Genomic DNA, 10,392 nt, shown 5'->3' with positions numbered 1-10,392 from the left:
TACTCATGTATTTTAACTGTGTTCTTTCTTTGAACTTTGAGCCCTTGCCTTGTATATTACACCTGTATTCCCAAGTTGACAATACTCTGTGTGTGGCCTTAGGTGAGGTCAGTGCTATATAGTTGTGCCCATGACAGAGTTGGTTCTACTGTAGCTAAATATTTACATCACTTTATAGATGTGCCATTTTCCTGCCTTCTCATGTGTCCTTTTCCGGTAGAGTTTATATATTTAGTTTAATTGTACTGAGAGGAAAAAAAGCAAAGTCCTGCTAATATAAGCTGCATTGCCAGTCTCCTCCAAGGACCCTTTCTGTATCCATAAAACTTTGAGTCCATAGGCTAGGGTTGAAGAGCTTTGCAGGCATGGACACATTAGTACAGTACTTGGTCATTCATTGTACTCTAGCTGTATTTTCAGCCTTCTGCTGGTATACTTCCACATCGCTTCCAGAAAAGTTGTATCTGCATAACTGCAGTTATGTTGTATAATGTGGCTGTAATGGTCAATGATCATGCCTTTTCACACTGCATTAGGCTTGTGATAAGTCTAATGGCTGGTGCTTTTTAGCGTAGATGGAGCAGTGAGAGCCTGAAAGTGTGTCATCCCTGTCTAACTAATAGATACAGTCCAGGCATAAGAGCTGTTTGATAATGTAGTTCATTGTGTTCAAAGAGTTGGAGTAATTTTTTGTAGCAATTCTGCTGGAATAAGCGGCATCTGTGCTTGAAGGGTTTTTTTATAGTGACATACCTGGTCCAGCATAGATCTGGGGATTGTCTGCAAAAACAAGCATGTTTTTCTTTCTTACAGTAGAGGAAAAGCACCAAGATTAATAAACTGTTCTAACATTCATTGTGACCTGCAACTGTTATAGTTTGAATGCTGGAATAAGCAGTATCAGTAAAGCCCTTGTTGCACCAATAGATGCGCATAAACACCCACCTGAACTGATGTTTTTTCAAGATCACCACGTAGTTAAATGAATATGTGTATCTTTATTTTCAAATGTTCATCTGCCCCTGCTTTCACTGTGGAAAAAAACAAGTACTGTGTCTGTATTATTTCTGCTTTATTTGAGAATCGCTGAGGTTTTAGACAAAATAAAAATTAACATGATTAACCAGCACAAATAGACTGTCAGGTTGTTTTATTGCTTTTAAAATGTTCCAGAGCTACTTCCAGTGTTACTTTGAGTAAGGGAATGCTTTCCAAAAGGAAAAGAAAGTGGGTAAATCGCTGTCAAAATGTAATACGATAGCCTTTCTTTCATTGAAGGTATTAAGAAAGGGTGGTGAAGTGAAGAGAGGGGAGTCCAGGGAGAAAGTTTTAACTTCATTGCAAGAGACCGATCATTTTTGTAGGGGCTGATCTTGTGCCTTGGCTCAGGTGGAACTTGAGTAGTTTTACTGTGAACTTGATCTGAGTGTGGAATTTCAAGATGTGGTGTTGAAGCTTGAATTTATTGATGTATGCTGCAATGTCAACTGCAGAAGATATTTTGTCCCCTCTGAAATAGGTGGCAAAATCTCCACTGGCTTCAGCAAGGTATTGGCTTCAACAAGGACAAGACTGGCAGTGTGAAGGATTTCCAGTCTGGCTGTGGGGGTGTCGATATAATTCTGCACTGCTGAATTAGTTACACACCTGTCAGTTCGTCATATTCAAATGTCAGTTGATGTCCCAAACATAATAACTGAAAGGAGTATAAATCTCCGTTCAGCTTTAATTATTGGCAGTTGTTAGCTGATACTAGCCTGTGGCTAGGTAGCGAGTTTTGTTTTTTTTTTAAACTAGTATGGACTAGAGTGGCAATGAAAAGGTGTTAATAGGGCATTGGTTTATAAATTAATTGAGAAATGATCATCTCATAGTGAAGTTATGTTCTGGGACTGCATAAGTGTGTTTTCAGAATCTTTGAGAATTATATGCACAGAATGAGAAGTATGATACACAGGTATTCTCTAGTAGAGGCAAAAGTAAAAACACCTGAAGAACTGACTTGACAGTTCTTGAAGTATTGTGTTGCACAAATAACATAGGCCAATAGCCTGTGTTACTGCATACAGTAATTTCTAGAAATACTTAAGAGCATCTAACTTCCTTTGGGCAGGCGAACATTTCTTTCCTAAGGAACTGCTGAGATTACACCACCTTCTTTTCCTCTTTTGGGATGAAACTAGGACTTTTCAAAATGTTTTATGAATATTGAGTTTCCTGAAGAGTTGTGTATGCAGTGGAGCAGCTTAGAAGAGAGTCCAAAACAGGCTGTAGCACAGTGATGAGGTAGTCACTGCTGGGGACATGGGCTGAGCCCAGCGTTTGACCTGGTGAATCCCATGGGGTAGGTAGGCATTGTGACCTCCAGGCTGTGAGTTACTCTGTATTTTCTCCATGCGGTTTAAAAAAAAAATATTTCCAGATGAAAGTCTTGTCAAGATTTTGGTGTTGCCGAGAGCAGCTCTGGATGCAGTAGGAAAAGATTGTATTGAATAAATTAGAAATTTGATGCTGAACATGTGTGTCTTGAGGGAAACCAGATTTTAGGGAGCTGCACTGAAGGTTCACACATGTACTCAGCGTGCTTGACTGTAGCTGGATTAACCTTTATATCATACATACTGTTAACAATTGAACTGTACATTTCCATTTTTTTCTTAATGTATTAAAATAACGCTGTAGTTTTTGGAAACTTGATAACTTACCACATTTGCCAAACTCAAGTCAAGTTTTTTTTTGATGGTATAGTAACGGGAGATAAAATTTAAGAGTTGGATAAACAACCTATTGTAGGAGGTCTGTGCTTGAGCGTGTGGTTTTTGTTTGCCCTTCTGTATGTGGAGTTGGTACTTCACAATTGAGTAAAGTATGACCTGACCTCTTAGGTGTTCATCTCCTGCCAGATCTTGGAAACCATGAAGATGCGTAATGTCGCGCCTAGCAATTCATGAGAGGTAGCACTTTTGAGATTCTTTTCTTGTTGCTATTTATCTGACTCCTGAATAGCTCCCATTTTTTTGAGTATTTTATCATAGAGAGGTTTTGAATCATTCTTCTGAATACTTAAAATTACAAATTTCTTCTCATCTCTGATGTGTACAGATGTCTTTGAAATACTGATGATTAAATTCAGTTCCACAGGTATTGTAAGTTCATCTTAGAAGTACTACTCAGATTTAGAATCTTGGAATAAAAGCACATTTTCATGTATGTATAGAAAATTTGCACTTGCATGTTGTGCTGTGTTACTAGGTTAGAATCCCAAATTTCTTAGTCTGTTTTTTTAGAGCACAATTCCTGGTAGATTTTGCAGCAGTACAACAGTTGCTTTTTGTTGATCACTCTGGGAGAGAAAATATTTGTAAGGAATAATTGTATATTGTAGAATATAAGCACAGCATGGTTTACAAGTGAGTAGTTAAATCCTTGTGTTGTACAAAGTACATTCTTAAAATTAATTTTGTTTCCTTACTCCTCTTGCCCTGAAATGATTACATATTTTTGCATGAATAAAATTGAGATTTTTAATTTGCAATCAGGTTTTTCAATATTTACCTTTTTTCCATTGAATACTGTGTCTTTCTGCTGCATGTAATTTTTTACAGTAATGAGACAGAGGAAGTGGAGATACCTTTTAATATTCATTTTTGGTATTCTGTCTGTGTAAAAATCAGTTTCTTGAAAATAAAGGGCTTGATGTGGTAGGCATCTCTTAAATTGATCATAAAACACATACTTGGTTAGTTACAAGAATCTGAAATTGTCTGGTTCGCAAGATACTAGATTGTTCAGAAGTAGCATGAACTTGAAATTTAAGAATAAAATAGATGGTGGTAAGGGTTTGAGTTTACTTCTTTCTTACACTCCTGTGTTGCAGAGAATGCAAATGAGGTCTGGTTGTTCCTGTGTGGGTAAGTTTCCTTCAAGGAATCCAAGGCTTGTTAGGAACCTGAGAGATAACTGGCAGTGTAAGGCAGTAGTTACAGCATCTTGGCAACCTGCAGGGCATACTGCTTAAGTGGTACGTGTTACCTAATATGTGGTAAAATGGCATCTTCCCTCCCCCCGCCCCAGTTCAGAAGCACACTGAACAAAGTATTAGCACTGTGGAAATTAATGTGAGTCGTGGTGGAACTTTGTGTGAAGGAAGGACTTCAGCTCTGGGCATTTTGCCTCTGCAGTCAGTGCAGAATCATTTAACGCTGCGGTGATCCTTTGATGTAATTTAACAAGGGGTGGATGCTTGTATTGGGTTAATAGAATTATCTTACATCTGTATTCAAAAGGAATACGAGGGATAAAAATGTCATAAATTTGATGTAGCACACTCAGTTCACTACAATACCATTCTCTACAGTGACTATTACAATAACTTTGATTTCTTCTATTTTTCTTGTTCTGATGAGTACTATTATAGTGACACTGTATTTCTTCAGATATTCCATAGTGAAGTTACTATTAATGCTGGGATTGTAGATTAAAATTTTGGAGAATGGTATAGAGCAATGGAACAGCCCAGAAGATTTGATGGCTCAGATCCCTTACAAAGCATGATGGAGGTGTTGTCAGAGTTCCTGCTGACTGGGTGTGTACAAAGGCTTATTGAACTCCTGAGGATTAGTGGGCACATTTTGTGACTCAAAAGAGTAGTTGCTTCAGGTGCTACGTATGTATGCAAGTAACAGTACGTTACTGTATGCAAGTTTGATCATCTCCCACTATAAAGCTGTAACTATAGGAGTTGTTTCCTTGCTTTAAGGCATTGATTTCCAAAGGTCAGTGTTCACTCTCGGAAGTCATGGCATGTTGTCGGTCAGGAATTGATCCTGTGTAGTTGCACAGAAGTTAGGAGTCTGTAACAGTTTTCCAGATAAATTTATTTACTTGTGGCTTACCAAGTTTTGATCTTAATCGTATCGCACTTTTGGGAATTACTGCCCTAAATGTTGCTTGTCGAAACTGGGCAGCACCATAGGTTTTTTACGAAATTGGAAAATAATATTTTACTGCTTTGTATCTGAAGTTATGTGTTCAGGTTGTATAAAATTATAAATGACTTTGAGAAAGGAAAGGAATTCTTTTGTGACAACCTTGAATATAATTTGAGTTTAAAATGCGGTATTTACAGTGGTTTTGAATACTCAAATTTTTTAAGTTCTAAAAATCATGTGCCGTATATGAAGCATGTATGAATAGTTGGACTGTTTCTGGACAAATCTCATTTTAGTGACTCTGCAGGCTGTCGATCCTGCATCTATTGCATGATACTGTGGATCGTGTAGCATGGTGATGAAAAATTTAGGCTGGTAAGGACAACTGGAGGTTATCTGGCCCTGCCCCCTGCTGTAAGCAGAACTAGCTTCAAAGTTGGGACAGGTTGGTCAGGGCCAGTTGAGTTTTTAAGGTTTCCAAAGAGGGTGATTCCACCCTCTTGCTTGAGCATTCTTGTTTGTGAACTTCTTTTTTCCTTACATCTGGTTGGGATTTTCTGTGTTGCATGTCTTGGCTGTTGCCTTGTGTCTTGCTCTGCATTGATGAGAAGAGGCTTAACTCTGCTCGGCTTAGTACCGCTTTCGGCTAGTGGCAGACTGGAGGTAGAGGCTCGGTTACCCTTCTGTTGTCCAGGCTGAAGAAAGGTAGTTCCCTCAGACTTTCTTACTGTCATGTGCCTGTAGGATTTTATTGGAACTCCGCTGGGCTCTTCAAGTTTTTCTATTTCTTCTAAAGGCAGGGTGTGTGTGGCAAAACTGGACACAGTATTTCAGATGGGAGCTCACAAGTGCTGAATAGAGGGGAATAATGGCTTCTATTTACTTGCTGTCTGCACTGCAGCTAATGTGAGAGTGGCTGTATTACTTGTACATGTGCGGCTACAGTCTGACGATTGCTTTAAGCTGGCTGAAACACTGCTGCCTTCCCCCGTATTTACCCAGCTCCCTCATTCCTGCTCCCTCTCTTGTGCTGGCTCTAGTGCTCTTGTAGCCCCGTGGCAAGCCAGAACCAAATCAAGAAGCTAATCAAAGTTGAAACAGATCAATGTATTTTGTCAGATCAATTTTCTGTTCCAGGTGACTGTTCAAAGCCTTGAGCTGACTCGGGGAAAGTGGATGAGAGGGGCTCAGAACTGCTCTCTTCCTCTTTTGTTTGCTTGTGCTTTGTAGTAGGTGAGAGCATTGAAAGGGAGGCAGAAACTTCAAGGCCACATGGTAACAGTCCCCCAGAGGATTGGCCTGAATAGCTGGGATTTCCTTGGCAGTTTTATTACTCTCACCTGTTCTTATATTCTGTTTGGGAGTGTGAAGTAAAGGGCCTCTGGTTACTTCCCGAAAGGGATAGGCAGTCCTGCTTCCAGAAGTGTATGTGACCCAAGTTGAAGTACGTACTGGGTTCACCAGTGCAGTAGCAGGGGTATGAAATAAAACCGTAGATGCTTTGCTAATAGTAAGTTACATGGAATATCTGGGCTGGGTTGTGACTAATTAGTAAGGATTGCCCTTTGTAAATTAGTTGGATGTACCAGCAGGGCTGAGTTTGTCCTACTTATGATAAACAGATTTTTTTTTTTCTTTTTTTATTTTTGTTAAAAAAGATGCTGTAGAACAGTATTGATGATAACTAGATATTTATTAGGCTACATTGTAACAGCTCTCCAGCAGGTTATGTGAATCTTCCCAATGTGTGTTTTCCCCCAGCTGTCTCTAGTGTGGGCTCTTGTCAGCGCCCTGGGTGCACTGGTGGGCCCTGATGGCCCACACAAGCCTGACCTGGAGCCTCCACCCACACCCCTTGCCCACAGGCTGAAGCTCCCTGTCAATTGATCCAAATACAGAAGTGAGTCAATCTTCAAGAGTCTAGGCCAGTGCTCTCCAAATGTTTTTGATTGCACACCCGTATCGGTGTAAGTTTTTTGAGCATGCACCCACAGTATATGTATATTTATTTACAAATTGTATGCACATAATACTGAAGTTCTAGTATTTCCTTACTGTACCTCAATGGATTGTGTTGCACACACCCCGCTTTGGAGACCACTGGTCTAGGCTACGTAACTCTAATCCTCTAACTCCACTTACTGTGTCGAGTTTTATTTTCAAACTGTCTTGGCTTAATACAGTTTGTACCCATTTCATATATCAGTCATTGATTTGGCGCACGCTATACGTTAACAAATAGTGAGGAGGACAGAATTCGTGTAAGTTGTATATAGAAAACTTGAAAAGGTAGTTGGTGGGAAAAACTGCAATCTTTTCTACCATTTGTGCTGTAGAAAACACTAGGAAAATTTCACAGGATAGGCATGCTTTTATTAATGCACTTTTAAGTGATCATCCATGTTAAGGTCATGTGTTGCTAAGGGTGCCCTCTTTTCTAAATAGACTGACAAGTAGTTGCTTTTGGGTGTGCAAGGACTCGGTTTGATTGTGCACCTCCAATGTTGCTGTCCGGAAGTTGACAAGCCACTAATCCTCACTGAAGAACTTTGAAGAACTGCATTAGTTAAAAAGATTGAAACCTGCAGTTACGTGGTTATGTAGACCGTGGGTATGTATGTATGATAAAGTAGGAACAGAATTTGGTCTAAATAGGTACGTTTGCGGTTGGGTTGTGGTCTTTCTTGTTCTTTCACAGACCACATACCCCTACGTATGCTGTTTAAATTGTGTGTTGGTCCTGTGGTATTTCACAAAAGTGCTGCCATGCAGCGTCACGTTAGTGTAGTGTTACCTAGCCACCATTTGTGGGGATATTGAGATGGTAGCAAACTAACTGTGCTTCATTTGCAGTTTTCAAGGAGCGTGAGCATGTAGCCCCTTAGGCTGCAAGTGCTGATCAGAACAACTTTTGGATGTAGCAAGAGCTGTGTATGACAGGTGTGTTCATGGCTCTGTGATGGTACATTGATCAGCTGTGTAAAAACTTGGGTTTGTGCAGATTAGCTCTCTGGTGAACCAGCATTAAAAAAAATTGGCATAATATGTCTTTCTCATGTGTGTATAGAATTATGCTAGTGATGACAAGAAATGTTGTTAAAGCTTGTTAGGAAGAGGCCTTCTCTAGGGTACTGGTTGTGATTCTTGGTGTTTATAAAAAATGTAGCAGTTTTCTTTGGCTTCTATTGTCTGTTGTAAACTGGTAGGAGTTTACAGGATGTTAGGTAGATTTTTCCTGTGTTATGTATGTGAAATGCGAAAACCAGCAATTATTTTTTCTAATAAAGCCAACTGCATGCTCAGCTAAAGGGCTGAATAGTGAAGAGTATGTATTACCATTTAAGATTTTCTCTCATTGTTTTTTTCATGCAATTTATTTTCATTGTGATCACTACATGCAGGTTTTCAAGAATTTAGTGAACTTGGCAAATTTGTCTAATTTGAATTAGTATTTTTAATACCCACGGGAGTACTGATTGAACAAAGTTCTGTGTGGTCACTTTCGATAATGCTGAAGCCTTACTGCAGTATATTCATAGAGAATATTTGGTTTGGTAAAGCAAAGACATTTTATTTTATTTAAATAATGTCGGTATCGCCACAGACACATGGGATGGGACTTGCAAAAGTAGGCATGCAATGTGAAAACAAAGTTCATGTTGACTTTCGATAGAGCTCCTTTTTACTTTTGGCTGGCTGGGAGTCTTTGAAACATTGCTCTTGAGAGTTGGATATGCTCTTTAGCTGTTAGAGGAGGTAACAGCTTTCTGTAAGTAGTACTAAGTGCAGCTAAAGTAGAATGCTAATCGCTTAATGCTAATAAGTTATTTGTTTGTTCTTAGTAATGCACATTTACATTTAAATTTTGTGACATCATAAAACATCATGTTATTTGCTTAGCATTAAATTGCAAGATCAGTGCTCATGCTGGTGGCTGTATGCAACAGTGAGCAGATGTACTACCTGAATCATGGGAGAAATTATTTTTCTTAAGGTGCATAATCACCTGATAAATGTTGATTTTTGTCAACATTTGAGGTAGTTCTCTGTAGCTGTGCTTTGTTTTCCTGTTCTCCCAGAGAGGTGATACTAAGGGGTCCTTATAGTCATGTATGCTCTGGTTCTGCTTCACTCTCTCTGTAAGTGAAAGCACAGGAGATTGAAGAAGAAAAAATCTGAATGAGGCTATGGAATATAGAGGACAGGGTACCCTCTCTGCTAGTCTAAAGTATAAACCATTTTCAGAATCAGCGGACTACAGAAAAATTTCAGGGAAGAGGTTACAGAATCATAAGACAGCTGAGGTAGGAAGGGAAGTCTGGAGATCACCTCATCCAGCGTCCTGCTCACAGCAGGCTCAGCCAGAGCAGGCTGCTCAGGGCTGTGGTCCCACTGGGTTCAGGGTATCTTCAAGGATGGAGACTCCATAACCTTGCTGGAAAATCTGTAGTATTGGATTACCCTGCGAGTTAAAAAAAAAAAAGTGTTTTTCCCATGTTTAAATATATTTATTTGTTCGTTTGAATCTGTGCCCCTTGCCTGTTGTTCATTCACTCAGAAGAGCTTGGCTCAGTCTTCTTCACACCCTCCCACCAGGTATTTATACACACAGCTAAGATTCCCTGATAGGCTTCTGTTCCCCAGTCCCAGTGCTCTCAGCCCCTTTTGTAACAGGTGCTCCAGTCCCTTCATGGTCATAGGCATTATGGAGGTCAGTATGAGGGAGAGCCTGAAGAATGATTCATGTAGCTCTGGTCACGGAGAGTAAGTTTCTGTTTGGCAGGAAGTCAGAGAGTGAGCAAAATGAATTAAAGCCAAAACTATATTAATAAATCTGTGTGATAAGTATGAAAGCAGACTTTTTAAGGGAAGTTGAGGGAAAAAAAAGCATAGAATGTACAGTGATTAATTTGATGTGATTAGAAGATACTGTGAAGATGAGGTTGGATGACTAAGCGGAAGCCAGGGTGCCAAGAGGTTTAGGAAACTAGCATCAGTTGACAATTGAACTGGTTGGTTAGATGGGATCTTTACAGAGAGAGTAAGGGAGGATAAAGTGGTCCTGAGAGTTACTGACAGGGCAAAGGGACAGTCTCAGATGACATTGAGAGCTACGGCAAACAGGAGAACAAGGACATGCGAACAGAAGCTCGAAGGAACAGTGATCGGAGGAAAGAGTAGTGGAACGCATTTGGTACAGGCAGCACCTGACTGAGTAGGCAGTGCGTAAGAGAGTCGGTGGCCGCGATGCTGTGAGGCTAAAATTGCTCTGCACCCAATGAATGAATGCTTACATTCAGTTTGGCTAATGCAAATGAATTTCCCACCTGTTGTTAAAAGGATTGTCAGAACTCTGTGCTATTAATCACAAGTTCGTTAAATACACTTTTGAGTATTGTTGAGGAGAGACTGGAAGTGGCTATATTGTCACTAGCAATAGCTAAGAAAGGTCTGCTAGAAA

The sequence above is a fragment of the Phaethon aethereus genome (genome assembly GCF_964289735.1).
Source record: "Phaethon aethereus genome assembly, chromosome: 3".
Classification (NCBI taxonomy): domain Eukaryota; kingdom Metazoa; phylum Chordata; class Aves; order Phaethontiformes; family Phaethontidae; genus Phaethon; species Phaethon aethereus.
The sequence above is the reverse complement of the archived record's forward strand: the minus strand, read 5'-3'. Positions refer to the sequence as shown.